Source organism: Trachypithecus francoisi, unplaced genomic scaffold (assembly GCF_009764315.1).
Source record: "Trachypithecus francoisi isolate TF-2019V2 unplaced genomic scaffold, Tfra_2.0 Lachesis_group8, whole genome shotgun sequence".
NCBI lineage: Eukaryota > Metazoa > Chordata > Mammalia > Primates > Cercopithecidae > Trachypithecus > Trachypithecus francoisi.
Genome location: NW_022681473.1, coordinates 61,679,126 through 61,695,593, shown reverse-complemented (window position 1 = coordinate 61,695,593; position 16,468 = coordinate 61,679,126). Strand labels below are relative to the sequence as shown.

Below are 16,468 nucleotides of genomic sequence, written 5' to 3'. Positions count from 1 at the left end.
GGAAGTTTGAGTGTACTCCTTCTTTGCCAAGACTTCCCTGATCCATGTTTGATCATTCAGTACTGTGAGTTACTGTTGTTTATTGAAAAAGCTGGTTTCAACATGCTTTCTCTCTATTCTGATGATCCACTAACTTACTATTTACACAGTTCTAAATGGTGGGTTATTTGAGGGCAGAGATTATGCCGGTACATCTGATCCTGTCATGAATACTGAACCTAGCACAGTATAGGACCACAGTTAAAACATGTCTGAAAGCATGCACAAGTAAAGTCATACTTGGAGTTTAGGCAGTCTCACCACCTCTAGAGTATGTAGCTATTCAAGGTAGGTCTCATATAACATAGATCAGTAGGCAAAGTCTAGTCTAGGTTTTAGTAATTCTTACAGTTTATTTGTAATGATTCATTATTCCACCAGACAGATTGTAAATGGCTGAAGAATATGAATAAGAACAATAAGCAAGAAGTATGAATAAAAGGACTACTTTCCTAATTCTTAAAAGAGTATTTGAGGTCACTTTGGTAAACGCATTTGTATTTTAATAGTAAAAGATCTGGGGGTCCATTGTCTAAATATATGTCTAAAGAAGAAAAATGGGCAAGGATGTAAAGATATATTGTGATGTTCAACACATCATTCATTATACATTGCAATGAAAATGTGGAAACTGCTTAAACAATTACTTTAGGGTACTGACTAAATAAAATATAAAATATAATGCAACAAGTTAAATACCGATACAAACATAAATTACATTTTGTTAAAAAAAGATAGGTTAGTATGCAAAGTACTTACTATTGTGTATATATTTCATGTGAATATGTGTACATGCATATTAAAAAGTATAAATAAACATATCCCAAACATTAAAACAGCTTATATTTGATAGCTGGATATTATTTTGTTGACATATTCTTTATACTTTCCTGCATTTTATAAATGTTCAATAATGAGGGTTTCTTCTTCTTTTTAGATAATGAAGTAATTTCCACTTAACACCTTTCCACAAAACAAAACTTTTTTAGTTCTTCATCTTCCATAAGATCTTCATTCCAATGGGTCTTCACAGATCCGGCCTCATACAACCCACTGAATACACTCATTAGATGACATCCACTTTCTACTTGCATCTATCTCTTTTCTCAATGTGGTCCAGCATCTGTGCATCCAAACCACTTGACACTTGTTTTCAAAGTGCAGATTCCTCAATTCTGCTCCAGAACTACTTAAACAGAAGTGCTTGAGATGGAGCCCACAAATTTGCACTTTAACAAGACATTTATGGAATATCATGTATGACAGAGTAACAGTTTTCTGGGGTCTATCCACTTTGATGAATTATGTATATTCCTGAAAAACACCAGGAATATATTGCCTCTCAGTCTTTGATTATTTTGCTCTCTCTGACTGAAATACCCACCTCCTTCTTTTCCTGATTTTTCCATTTATTATTCTTTCAGGTGCTGTTAATAAATCTTTGTCTTATAGTTAGTCAGATTTCTCTTCCCCTACTGACATGAAGCTTTTTGAAAATGGGCATTGGACTTTGGGGATTGATGTATCTTGCACAGATACAAGCACCATGCTTTATTAATAATAGCTACTTAATGCATGCTTATTGAATTAAATTTATTTTTATATAACTTCACATATATACTTACATATTTTGAGCGTCTTCATTTTGGCAAACACTGTGGAAGGGAGGTACTAAGGATAAAACAGTGAACAAGGAAGGCACAGGTTTCATTCTTAAGGTGTTTAAATCTGACTAAACATATCTAAATTAAAACAATATTTTAATGAGTTGTTACTTACAAACTGTGTACAAAACATTATACCATATACTAAGAGTAGTCATAGATGGCAGTCTCTCTTTCTCCCACTAGGAGCCTGAACCAGTGGAAAAACAAGCAGCTTAGGAAATACTTGACTTGATAAGAAAAATATAACTCCTAGAAATTTACTGTTTAATAGAGAAAATATAATATGCATTCATTTCTAAGCAATATAAGCACAAACATAAATTATTTAAATTTCATATGGATAGGAAAAGTTTTGAAAAGTAATTTTGAAGTTGGGGCAACCACATTTTTGGATGTATCTTAAAATAAATGTACTAAGAATGTTATTGTGAAAGCAACGATTTTGATTCATGCTTTAATAATGTAATTTATGAGGTGTCAATTACAGATAATCTTGCATAGTATAGTTATATGTACCTTAATAAAATCCACTTTGAAGTATATTTATTTTCTCTCTTGTAATACTTTATATTTTTTCTTATTTCTAAGTTTTTTTTCTTTCAATATTAAAGCTTATACTTCTTATTTTTCCCCACTATCTATGTTATACTCTGAATTCAACAACATCCGATACTACGGTCTATACATTTTGCTTTTATTTATAGTCCATCTGAAAAAATGGTTGTTTAAAACTGTCAGAACTAATGCTGAAAATAGTAGTCTGGTTAATCTGAGGTTGACTTGGAAAGAGTGGGCAATGGGGTATTGAGGTTCTGTTTGAGAACGTCTTCTAAATTGACATTTCTGTAAACTGATATATCAGAGTTTAGAAGGAAAATGTGATATTTGTACCATTCAGGTTGATATTGAAACCAAGCAGAGAGCTGCAATATATTAGGGATTCTCAAATTAGGTGCCCAGCTTCCTCAGCTGCTTCACGTGGAGCTGTAAAAGTGACGAGTTAACGGGTGCAGCTCACCAAGATGACAGTTGTATACATACGTAACAAACCTGCACGTTGTGCACAGGTACCCTAGAACTTAAAATATAATAAAAATAACAGTAAAATAAATAAATAACAAGAATAAAATGAGTTTTTCTAGGGAAGAGAAAAGATTAAGTTCCATGCTGAGTAATTTGTATTATGTTAATTAGACTCAAATGACTTAGGATGCCTAAAAGATCTTCATGCCTAACATAGATCCTGTCTCCCTATTTAGCTTCATCTCTCCACTTCACTGGCACCCAGGGTTCCAAGCGAGCTGAGTCTGCTATTAGTCACCTTCTGTTCTTCCTACGCTCTGTGCTCCATGTCTCCTGACAGACCTGGTTCTGAGTTTCCTGCAGGATAAACACAACTCTTCTGTGCTGTCATCATAAATATTGTAATTGTAATTGTAATCACTGAGTTTTATGTCTGTTTCCAAAGGGGTTTCCTCCAAGGAGCTCTGGAGGGAAAAGACTCTGTTTTATTCTCTGTATTACCAGTATGAAGTCCTAGAATATGAAAGATACTTCAAATGTTCCATGAAAGAATAAATGAAGATTTTTTGGGGGGTTAGAGTGAAGCACAAGCAGAGGGGTTTCTAAAAATATACAAAATTCACCTAAATAATATAGGAGGAAGATAAGTTTATCAGTTGGGTGTGGGAGTGGTATGAAGATGAGGGGCGATCTTGTGGGGTTTTTTTGGAGGGTGTGGTTACTCACAAATTTACTTTTAAGAAAATTTTACATATACATAAGATCAAAGACCTGTAACAGCAGTCCCTTCATGGAAACTATAAAAGTACATGAAGTAGAAGGAGAAGGAAGCCATGAAGTAGAATGAACCCTTGGGAAGCTTCAGACTTGGGGGGCTGCAGAAATCTTCACCAGGAGCTTATTAAGAGCTTTCAGGCATCCTGATATATGGCTTCTTATATATGCTACCTATTTCCGGGTGGAACACATCCCCAGCTCCTCAGGCCCCTTTATGGAGAACAGTGCGGGAAAGAACATATCCTTATACTTTGTAAGTAAAACTGCTGCATTCAGGAAAAACATTAGACTTTACATGCCTGGTTTCTTTTAAGAATGAGGGAGACTTTATTAACTGCAGAAAGCTCTCGTGGGTGCCTAAGGAAAATTGTGGAAATCTATTTTCTGATATCTGTATTTTCTAGGAACATTCTATTCTGACTGAGGAGGTTTGATTGGTCTATGAGCCATTTGTTTTGCTGCTTAGAGCAGGCTGTTAACATGTGCATGCAATTTTAAGTTTCCTGGTTAGTTGTGTCACATTTTATAACTGCCACTCAAAGTCCTAAGGTCAACGGCCACTACCACCATCACACACTGCCACTGCCATTCTTATCCTCATCCTCATGTTCATTTACCAATATCAAGTGGCTTCCACGTCCTGCACACTGGTCAACATATTATATGTTTTACAATGTTGTCTCGTTTAATCCTTATGAAGTAGAGGCAATGGTGAACTACCAGTTTCACATTAGTGGAATCTGATGTAAAGTGCTTATTTGGAGAACTCTGGCTAGCTCTAGATGGCAGAGACGAAATTTGAACCTAGGTTTGTATGACTGTATAACAATATCACTTACTCTGTAATCAGAGAAAAGAGATAAGTCAAGGTAGCCCAGGACAGAACTTGCAACACATTCTTACAATGGGTCTGGAGTGTTATCTTGATACAATAGGAAGAAAATTACTGTCAACAAATGGGAGGGCACATAAAAGCTAACCCTCTAATACTAGGACAGAGTCTTCCATCAGTAAAACCCCAAACCTCTCTCTCTCTCTCTCTCTCTCTCTCACACACACACACACACACACAGACACATACATTACTCAGTTTGTGAGAACACTGGAGAGCTCTGTGTGATTCTTCCAGAAGCCACATATATAATTTTAGGCAACACAGCATGTTTTAAATAGACAAAATTGAATGTGTTGAAGTCCTGAGATATGTTCAGAATCTTAGTTAACAACTCTTGGATTGAATTTACATCAACATGTATATATTGTATGCCCACACTTCTCAAAATATATTTCAAGGTATTGGGAATATAATGATGAAAAAACAATGATCTACCTTCCAGTAACTTAATTTTGTTAGAGAGGCGTATTTTCAAATAACCCAAGATCATACAATGGAATAAACACTATTCTAGATGCATAAATAGAAAATAATATAACTCCAGAGGAAGAAGTAAGTTCTTCTGACTTAGAATAGGTGATGCCACCAAATGCTTCCTGAAATAAATTCATGTTTAATTTATACATGGTTCAGTGGATCAAATAGTGGATCTAAAAATTTTTGTCTTATTCAAAAAAGAGAGAACTACATGAATTAAGGGAGCACATTAGTGTGAAAGAACTTGCTATATTTGGTAGTTTGGTGAAGTAAGGAAAAGCCCAGGTAGAGTATATAAAAAGATTTCTGAGGGTAGGAAGAAAGGTCACTGATAAAACTAGAAGATAAATATGGTCAATCAAGAGACTTTTCAGAAGTTGAATCTATAAAGATTTGGAGACTGGATAGCCTTGACAGGTGGGGTTAGTAGGATTCTAAAAGGGCCCTGAAGATTTCTGTCCATCCTGGCGTACTTGTTTTGAGCAATACCCATGCCTTAGGTGTGTGACTAGGGCCTGTGAATGTGATGGGATATCACTCCCATGATTACATTACATTATATGGCAAAAGGGTTTAACAGATGTAACTAAGGTCCCTGATTACTTGACTTTGAGTTAATCAAAAGCAAGATTATCCTGCTAGGGCTTACCTAATCATAGAAGTCTTTAAAAGAGACAAGAATCTCCAAGGAGGTTCTCCTGCTGGATTTGAAGACCTAAGATGTCATGTTGCGAGAAGAACACATGACTGGGACTGAGAGTAGCCTCTAGAAGCTAAAAGCCAAGCAAGAATTTGGAGACCTCAACCATATACCGCAAGGAACTAAATTCCTACAGCAATCTGAGCGAGGATTTTAAGGACCCTCCTCTCCAATTAAGAACATGGTACTGGCTGGAACTTTAATTTCAACCTTGTGAGATCCTGAGTAGTGCATCTAGTTTTGCTGTGCTCAGACATCTGACTTACAGAACTGTGAGGTAATATATGTGTTTTGTTTAAAGCCACTGAATTTTTAGTAAGTTCTTATGCAGTTATAGACAACTAATGCAACAAAGTATGCTTTGGTCAAAAACAGAACCAGACTTCAAATATAGGTATGAACCATGAGGTACAGAAATGAGGATAGGCAAATCATTTTATGAGTGGTTGGTGTAGAAAAAGAGATACACATAGCAGGGATGCAGGCTAAGAAGAACAAAGAATGTTGTTATTGTTTTTTTTTAAATTATATTTAGACTGAGGAATAAATTGCATGTTTATATAGATTGTATGAATAGCACAAATCTCTTACCCTTTTGAAGTGAAGAAGATAATTCCATACTTGAGCTCTCTTACTTCCTTTTTTTTTTTTTTTTTTGAGATGGAGTTTTGTTCTTGTTGCCCAGGCTGGAGTGCAATGGCGCCATCTCAGCTCATTGCAACCTCCGCCTCCCAGGTTCAAGCGATTCTCCTGCCTCAGCCTCCTGAGTAGCTGGGGTTGCAGGTATGTGCCACCATGCCTGGCTAATGTTTTGTATTTTTAGTAGAGATGGGGTTTCACCATGTTGGCCAGGCTGGTCTCGAACTCTTGACCTCAGGTGATTCACCTGCCTTGGCCTCCCAAAGTGCTGGGATTACAGGCATGACCCACCATACCTGGCCCTCTCTTACCTCTTAAACACGACCTTTTGGTACACTGTATCTCATACTTTAGTGGCATTTCTAAAATATCTGAAACTCCATCACCTTTAAATATGCTTAGAATTTCTTTCATGATGATTTTCACTTATTAGCCTCTGCCCAACAATTCTTTACTTACTCAGAGAAGCTGTTTGACTCCATCCCCTCCAACTATCTAATATATATACCTCCGTATTTTAAATACAGTCTTATCATTTATTTATACATTTGTTTTCTGAACTATCCTATTATTTCCTAATGATCCTCAGGGCAGGTGCAATACTTCACTTGGCTCTGTATGTCGACATTCTGGATTTCAGCTTGCACTCAGTAATGTTTGATGTTAAACTAAACTAACATCCAAGATAGATTGAGACTAGGTAATGGGGGTTGTCTGGAAAGCAGTAAGTGCTCTTCTTTTTAACCTGGAAAGATGAAGAAAGGATGAGAAAAACAGTTGTAGAGAAATTAACCAGTGGATATTACCTAAATTAGACTTGGAATATTTCCATTTTTTTTTTTTTCTGTTCTCACCTACCAGATAAAGAGAAAAATAGATAAATGAGGGTGGGGATTGGGGATAGATGTTGGAAAACGATGTGTGTATACATTTTTAGCTTTAATTTTTCTCTTTAATGATAATAACTAACATTTGGTAAGTTTTTTCTTTTTTTTTTTTTTTATTATACTTTAAGTTCTAGGGTACATGTGCATGACGTTTATATCATGTATAACTCCCCAATGCAATCCCTCCCTCCTCCCCCCTCCCCATGATAGGCCCCAGTGTGTGATGTTCCCCTTCCCGAGTCCAAGTGATCTCATTGTTCAGTTCCCACCTATGAGTGAGAACATGCGGTGTTTGGTTTCTCTTCTTGTGATAGTTTGCTAAGAATGATGGTTTCCAGCTGCATCCATGTCCCTACAAAGGACGCAAACTCATCCTTTTTTATGGCTGCATAGTATTCCATGGTGTATATGTGCCACATTTTCTTAATCCAGTCTGTCACAGATGGACATTGGGTTGATTCCAAGTCTTTGCTATTGTGAATAGTGCCGCAATAACCATACGTGTGTGTGTGTCTTTATAGCAGCATGATTTATAATCCTTTGGGTATATACCCAGTAATGGGATGGCTGGGTCATATGGTACATTAGTTCTAGATCCTTGAGGAATCGCCATACTGTTTTCCATAATGGTTGAACTAGTTTACAATCCCACCAACAGTGTAAAAGTATTCCTATTTCTCCACATCCTCTCCAGCACCTGTTGTTTCCTGACTTTTTAATGATTGCCATTCTAACTGGTGTGAGATGGCATCTCATTGTGGTTTTGATTTGCATTTCTCTGATGGCGAGTGATGATGAGCATTTTTCCGGTGTCTCTTGGCTGTATGCATGTCTTCTTTTGAGAAATGTCTGTTCATATCCTTTCCCCACTTTTTGATGGGGTTGTTTGTTTTTTTCTTGTATATTGTTTGAGTTATTTGTAGATTCTGGATATTAGCCCTTTGTCAGATGAGTAGGTTGCAAAAATTTTCTCCCATTCTGTAGGTTGCCTGTTCACTCTGATGGTAGTTTCTTTAGCTGTGCAAAAGCTCTTTAGTTTAATTAGATCCCATGTGTCAATTTTTGCTTTTGCTGCTGTTGCTTTTGGTGTTTTAGACATGAAGTCCTTGCCCATGCCTATGTCCTGAATGGTACTACCTAGATTTTCTTCTAGGTTTTTATGGTATTAGCTCTAACATTTAAGTCTCTAATCCATCTTGAATTAATTTTCGTATAAGGGGTAAGGAAAGGATCCAGTTTCAGCTTTCTACTTATGGCTAGCCAATTTTCCCAGCACCATTTATTAAATAGGGAATCCTTTCCCCATTTCTTGTTTTTCTCAGGTTTGTCAAAGATCAGATGGCTGTAGATGTGTGGTATTATTTCTGAGGACTCTGTTCTGTTCCATTGGTCTATATCTCTGTTGTGGTACCAGTACCATGCTGTTTTGGTTACTGTAGCCTTGTAGTATAGTTTGAAGTCAGGTAGCGTGATGCCTCCAGCTTTGTCCTTTTGACTTAGGATTGTCTTGGCAATGTGGGCTCTTTTTTGGTTCCATATGAACTTTAAAGCCGTTTTTTCCAATTCTGTGAAGAAAGTCATTGGTAGCTTGATGGGGATGGCATTGAATCTATAAATCACCTTGGGCAGTATGGCCATTTTCACGATATTGATTCTTCCTATCCATGAGCATGGTATGTTCTTCCATTTGTTTGTGTCCTCTTTGATTTCACTGAGCAGTGGTTGGTAGTTCTCCTTGAAGAGGTCCTTTACATCCCCTGTAAGTTGGATTCCTAGGTATTTTATTCTCTTTGAAGCAATTGTGAATGGAAGTTCATTCCTGATTTGGCTCTCTGCTTGTCTGTTACTGGTGTATAAGAATGCTTGTGATTTTTGCACATTAATTTTGTATCCTGAGACTTTGCTGAAGTTTCTTATCAGCTTAAGGAGATTTTGGGCTGAGACAATGGGGTTTTCTAAATATACAATCATGTCATCTGCAAACAGGGACAATTTGACTTCTTCTTTTCCTAACTGGATACCCTTGATTTCTTTCTCTTGCCTGATTGCCCTAGCCAGAACTTCCAACACTATGTTGAATAGGAGTGGTGAGAGAGGGCATCCCTGTCTTGTGCCAGTTTTCAAGGGAATTTTTCCAGTTTTTGCCCATTCAGTATGATATTAGCTGTGGGTTTGTCATAAATAGCTCTTATTATTTTGAGGTACATTCCATCAATACCGAATTATTGAGCGTTTTTAGCATAAAGGGCTGTTGAATTTTGTCAAAAGCCTTTTCTGCATCTATTGAGATAATCATGTGGTTCTTGTCCTTGGTTCTGTTTATATGCTGGATTACGTTTATTGATTTGCGAATGTTGAACCAGCCTTGCATCCCAGGGATGAAGCCCACTTGATCATGGTGGGTAAGCTTTTTGATGTGCTGCTGAATCCGGTTTGCCAGTATTTTATTGAGAATTTTTGCATCGATGTTCATCAGGGATATTGGTCTAAAATTCTCTTTTTTTGTTGTGTCTCTGCCAGGCTTTGGTATCAGGATGATGTTGGCCTCATAAAAAGAGTTAGGGAGGATTCCCTCTTTTTCTATTGATTGAAATAGTTTCAGAAGGAATGGTACCAGCTCCTCCTTGTACCTCTGGTAGAATTCAGCTGTGAATCCATCTGGTCCTGGACTTTTTTTGGTGGGTAGGCTATTAATTGTTGCCTCAATTTCAGAGCCTGCTATTGGTCTATTCAGGGATTCAACTTCTTCCTGGTTTAGTCTTGGAAGAGTGTAAGTGTCCAGGAAATTATCCATTTCTTCTAGATTTTCTAGTTGATTTGCGTAGAGGCATTTATAGTATTCTCTGATGGTTGTTTGTATTTCTGTGGGGTCGGTGGTGATATCCCCTTTATCATTTTTTATTGCGTCTATTTGATTCCTCTCTCTTTTCTTCTTTATTAGTCTAGCTAGCGGTCTGTCAATTTTGTTGATCTTTTCAAAAAACCAACTCCTGGATTCATTGATTTTTTGGAGGGTTTTTTGTGTCTCTATCTCCTTCAGTTCTGCTCTGATCTTAGTTATTTCTTGCCTTCTGCTAGCTTTTGAATGTGTTTGCTCTTGCCTCTCTAGTTCTTTTAATTGTGATGTTAGGGTGTCAATTTTAGATCTCTCCTGCTTTCTCTTGTGGGCATTTAGTGCTATAAATTTCCCTCTACACACTGCTTTAAATGTGTCCCAGAGATTCTGGTATGTTGTATCTTTGTTCTCATTGGTTTCAAAGAACATCTTTATTTCTGCTTTCATTTCGTTATGTACCCAGTAGTCATTCAGGAGCAGGTTGTTCAGTTTCCATGTAGTTGAGCGGTTTTGATTGAGTTTCTTAGTCCTGAGTTCTAGTTTGATTGCACTGTGGTCTGAGAGACAGTTTGTTATAATTTCTGTTCTTGTACATTTGCTGAGGAGTGCTTTACTTCCAATTATGTGGTCAATTTTGGAATAAGTGCGATGTGGTGCTGAGAAGAATGTATATTCTGTTGATTTGGGGTGGAGAGTTCTATAGATGTCTATTAGGTCCACTTGGTGCAGAGATGAGTTCAATTCCTGGATATCCTTGTTAACTTTCTGTCTCGTTGATCTGTCTAATGTTGACAGTGGAGTGTTGAAGTCTCCCATTATTATTGTATGGGAGTCTCAGTCTCTTTGTAGGTCTCTAAGGACTTGCTTTATGAATCTGGGTGCTCCTGTATTGGGTGCATAGATATTTAGGAGAGTTAGCTCTTCCTGTTGAATTGATCCCTTTACCATTATGTAATGGCCTTCTTTGTCTCTTTTGATCTTTGATGGTTTAAAGTCTGTTTTATCAGAGACTAGGATTGCAACCCCTGCTTTTTTTTGTTCTCCATTTGCTTGGTAGATCTTCCTCCATCCCTTTATTTTGAGCCTATGTATGTCTCTGCATGTGAGATGGGTCTCCTGAATACAGCAGACTGATGGGTCTTGACTCTTGATCCAGTTTGCCAGTCTGTGTCTTTTAATTGGAGCATTTAGTCCATTTACATTTAAGGTTAATATTGTTATGTGTGAACTTGATCCTGTCATTATGATATTAACTGGTTATTTTGCTCGTTAGTTGATGCAGTTTCTTCCTAGCCTCGATGGTCTTTACATTTTGGCATGTTTTTGCAATGGCTGGTACCGGTTGTTCCTTTCCATGTTTAGGGCTTCCTTCAGGGTCTTTGTAAGGCAGGCCTGGTGGTGACAAAATATCTAAGCATTTGCTTATCTGTAAAGGATTTTATTTCTCCTTCACTGATGAAGCTTAGTTTGGCTGGATATGAAATTCTGGGTTTAAAATTCTTTTCTTTAAGACGTTGAATATTGGCCCCCACTCTCTTCTGGCTTGTAGAGTTTCTGCCGAGAGATCTGCTGTTATCTGATGGGCTTCCCTTGTGGGTAACCCGACCTTCTCTCTGGCTGCCCTTAAGATTTTTTCCTTCATTTCAACTTTGGTGAATCTGGCAATTATGTGTCTTGGAGTTGCTCTTCTGGAGGAGTATCTTTGTGGCGTTCTCTGTATTTCCTGAATTTGAATGTTGGCCTGCCCTACTAGGTTGGGGAAGTTCTCCTGGATGATATCTTGAAGAGTGTTTTCCAACTTGGTTCCATTTTCCCCCTCACTTTCAGGCACCCCAATCAGACGTTGATTTGGTCTTTTTACATAATCCTATACTTGTTGCAGGCTTTGTTCATTTCTTTTTCTTCTTTTTTCTTTTGGTTTCTCTTCTCGCTTCATTTCATTCATTTGATCCTCAATCGCTGATACTCTTCTTCCAGTTGATCGAGTCGGTTACTGAAGCTTGTGCATTTGTCACGTATTTCTCGTGTCATGGTTTTCATCTCTGTCATTTCGTTTATGATCTTCTCTGCATTAATTAGTCTAGCTGTCAATTCTTCCACTTTTTTTCAAGATTTTTAGTTTCTTTGCGCTGGGTACGTAATTCCTTCTTTAGCTCTGAGAGTTTGATGGACTGAAGCCTTCTTCTCTCATCTCGTCAAAGTCATTCTCTGACCAGCTTTGATCCATTGCTGGCGATGGGCTGCGCTCCTTTGCAGGGGGAGATGCGCTCTTATTTTTTGAATTTCCAGCTTTTCTGCCCTGCTTCTTCCCCATCTTTGTGGTTTTATCTGTCTCTGGTCTTTGATGATGGTGACGTACTGATGGGGTTTTGGTATAGGTGTCCTTCCTGTTTGATAGTTTTCCATCTGACAGTCAGAAGGACTGTCTGTTGGTCTGTTGGAGATTGCTTGAGGTCCACTCCAGACCCCGTTTGCCTGGGTATCAGCAGCAGAGGTTGCCGAAGATAGAATATTGCTGAACAGCGAGTGTACCTGTCTGATTCTTTCTTTGGAAGTTTCCTCTCAGGGGTGACTCCACCCTGTGAGGTGTGGGGTGTCAGACTGCCCCTAGTGGGGGATGTCTCCCATCTAGGCTACTCAGGGGTCAGGGACCCACCTGAGCAGGCAGTCTGTCCGTTCTCAGATCTCAACCTCCGCGTTAGGAGATCCACGGCTCTCCCCAAAGCTGTCAGACAGAGTCGTTCGCGTCTGCACCGGCCCCGGCTCTTTCCCCTGTTGGACTGCAGCTGTGCGCTGTCCACAGAGGTAGAGTCTACAGAGACAGGCAGGCTTCCTTGAGCTGCTGTGAGCTCCACCCAGTTTGAGCTTCCCAGCGGCTTTGTTTACCTACTTAAGCCTCAGCAATGGCGGGCACCCCTCCCCCAGCCTCGCTGCTGCCTTGCGAATAGATCGCCGCAGACGGCTGTGTTAGCAGTGAGGGAGGCTCCGTGGGCGTGGGACCCTTCCAGCCAGGTGTGGGATATATTCTCCTGGTGTGCCTGTTTCCTTAAAGCGCAGTATTGGGGTGGGAGTTACCCGATTTTCCAGGTGTTGTGTGTCTCAGTTCCCCTGGCTAGGAAAAGGGATTCCCTTCCCCCTTGCGCTTCCAGGTGAGGCGATGCCTCGCCCTGCTTCAGCTGACGCTGGTCAGGCTGCAGCAGCTGACCAGCACCGATTGTCCAGCACTCCCTAGAGAGATGACCCCAGTACCTCAGTTGAAAATGCAGAAATCACCGGTCTTCTGTGTCGCTCGCGCTGGGAGTTGGAGACTGGAGCTGTTCCTATTCGGCCATCTTGCTCCGCCCCGGTAAGTTTTTACCATAGTGAGATGCTCTGCTGAGATTTTCACATACATTAATTTAATCTTCACAACAGTCCTACGGATATGCACACCATAGTTACTTTAGAGATGGAGAAAATGAGGCACATACAGTTTAGTAACTCATCATGTGGTAACCCAGCTGGTAAATGTCAGAGTAATTTAACCCAGTTAAAATTTATAACACGCAGCTATAAGAAACGTTGACTTGGGATGCAGGATAAAAATTCATAATGTCAAACTATCCATAATACTTTCATATTGGAGGCCTCATATACTCTAATTATGGTTTATACATAAGTATATGTTTTTATATCTAACTCACACTTGTTATGTGGTATGAAAATTTCTTAGGCACAGTTTAAGTTTTGATATCTCAAATAGACTGTATGCTTATCCAGGGTATTATCAACTGCAGGATAGCAGGGGATCAACAAATGTTGGCTATTTATTGGATATATTGGATCTGATTCTGATTGAAAGAAAATAGCAGGAGATAAAGAGAGGGTTTTTTGGATGGGCCTCTAAAAGCTAGTGTAATTCAATTATGTATCAGAATCACTGCATATATTATTTACTATTTGTCTAAAATATCATACAACCCTTTGAATACACTTCAACAAATATTTGCTGACTACCTACCACTTGAAGTCACTCATCAGACATGTGAACTTAAATAAGAAGGAATGCTGCTCTCTTTGTTTTTTGCGCAAATTCTGTATCCTCAGGGAACCATTCATTTCCTGTTTTCTGTTCCTTTGTTTGATGTGGCCTTCATTTGTTGTTGTCATTAACCCATATTTATGAGTTTTCTATACAATGTAGACTTCATCTTTTATAAATGTTTACTTGTTGAAATAATTTCCGATTAAATGCATAATACATAAATACAGTTTATCATTTCCAGACACAGCTTAAGATTCTGCCGTTTGAATTCAATATGTCAACTTTGCAGAATATCACCTCCACTTCCATCATTTTCCTGCTCACTGGTGTTCCTGGGCTGGAAGGCTTCCACACCTGGGTCTCCATTTCCTTCTGCTTCCTCTATGTAACTGCCCTCTCAGGAAACAACCTGATCCTCTTTGCCATCGTCACTCAGCCCAGCCTCCACAAACCCATGTACTATTTCCTTCCCATGCTGTCCACCACTGACCTCGGCCTGTCCATATCCACTCTGGTCACTATGCTGCGTATATTCTGGTTCAATGTGAGGGAAATCAGCTTTAATGCCTGCTTGTCCCAGATGTTCTTTATTCAACTCTTCACTGTCATGGAATCCTCAGTGCTGTTGGCCATGGCTTTTGATCATTTTGTGGCCATTACTAATCCTCTTAGATATACTTCTGTCTTAACTGATCTTAAAATAGCACAGATTGGAGTAGCAATTATCACCAGGTTAACAATAACACTGATCCCTATGGTGTTGCTTCTTAACGGACTCTCCTACTGACACAGCCACATGCTCCACCACTCCTATTGCTTTCACCCTGATGTGATGAAGCTCTCATGCACAGACACCAGAATCAACAGTGCAGTTGGGATGACTGCCCTGATTACCACTGCTGGGGTGGATTCCGTCTTTATTATTCTTTCTTATATTTTGATCATTAAGACTGTTCTTAGCATTGCTTCCCCGGAAGAAAGGAAGAAAGACTTCAGCACATGTATCTCCCATATTGGGGCTGTGCTGTATTTTACATTCCATTGATCAGTCTGTCCTTTGTTCACAGGTTTGGGAAGCAGGCCCCACCCTACCTGCATACTTTGATTGCCAGTGCCTACCTACTAATCTCTCCTGTAATGAACCCCATCATCTATAGTGTGAAGACCAAACAGATACGCCAGACTGTGCTAAAAGTTCTCCATTCTAGCACGGCAAAGAACTAGATGAATGTTTCAATTTTTTCTGTTCTTTGTCACTTTATAGATGAGTAAAATGCCATTTAAAGAGGTTAATATGTTTAGACTCATGCTTGTATTTAAAGTTTCCCAAAATACAACTTAGTTTGAAGTAAGAAGACTGTGAACTCAGAGAGATTAATATGAGCTGAAGATTCTCAAGGATACCGTTCTTTTCCTTTGATAGTCATAATGATAATAAGAACATTTCTATATTTGAGATGAATCATTTTCAAAGCTTGGTTAACCAATGGCCCACCTTAGTTTGCAAATGTGGTATTATTTTGTTTTAAAAAAATGGAAAAAGAGAAAGTGTCTACTTATTATTTAAACTTCTCCTTTAAAGAAATAAATAACATCACCCTGCTCTCAAATGGGAATAAAAAGTGCATTAACAATTTCAAATTACTGAATCTTATAAATGAAATTTACCATAGACAACTTGTCATGTACATGGTTACTTAATTGTTCCAAATATTTTTACTTTCCTTTGCCTCTGGCCTCATTGACCTCCACATTTAACAGCTAGTATAATAAATAAATATTTTATTGCATTGTCAGTAACCTAACTGTATTTGGTCAAATATTCATACTTTCTCCCAGCTCTTCAGGGAAGATGTCGAGTATAAGCATTCTGTGAAATACAACTAGGCTTAATTCAGCTCCAATCTGTATAGTTTCTTCAGAAGTCGTAATGTCATGCTTATTGCTAAACAGACGTGTTCCTGCTTTTGGGAAATACCATCTTCAAATAAATTAATTTTCTTTAAGGCCTCAAGATTAACAAGAAGTAAATACAGAAATATTTTAATCTGGTGGGATTTATAATGCTATGCTTGGACCTTATCCTCAAGGAAAGTTGAAATGGATATGCTATTAAGGGTCTAGACTGAAAAATAGAAGTCACACCAGTGACTAACACAGGAAGCACTTAGTACAAAGAACTGGATAAACAGATATCAGAGGACTGAAAGGGAAAAAAAAGGGAATGCGGGAATAATGCAGGGATAATAACTACAGGAAGTTTCCTCTACTCATATGGCTTTGGTAACAAAGAGAAGAGTCTGGGCTTATTAAAAACTATAATTTTGGTGGGGAGTTTCCCCAAGAGCTTATATTCTGACCTATAATGAAAGGTTGCTGCTCTTTTGGTTCTGGTACCTTAGGAGCTCAAAGGATGGAGAACATGAGGCCAAGAGCCAACTTTGCAGGAAAGAGGACTTCCCTGCTATATCATACCTCAGGAACACCAGAGAAAGACCTCTTGT

The 16,468-nt window shown here is 38.6% G+C and overlaps 1 pseudogene; it reads left to right on the top strand.

Moving 5' to 3' along the window:
• Positions 1–14,238: 14,238 nt before the first annotated feature.
• LOC117080673 lies at positions 14,239–15,244 on the top strand (annotated as a pseudogene).
• The last annotated feature ends 1,224 nt before the right edge of the window (positions 15,245–16,468 follow it).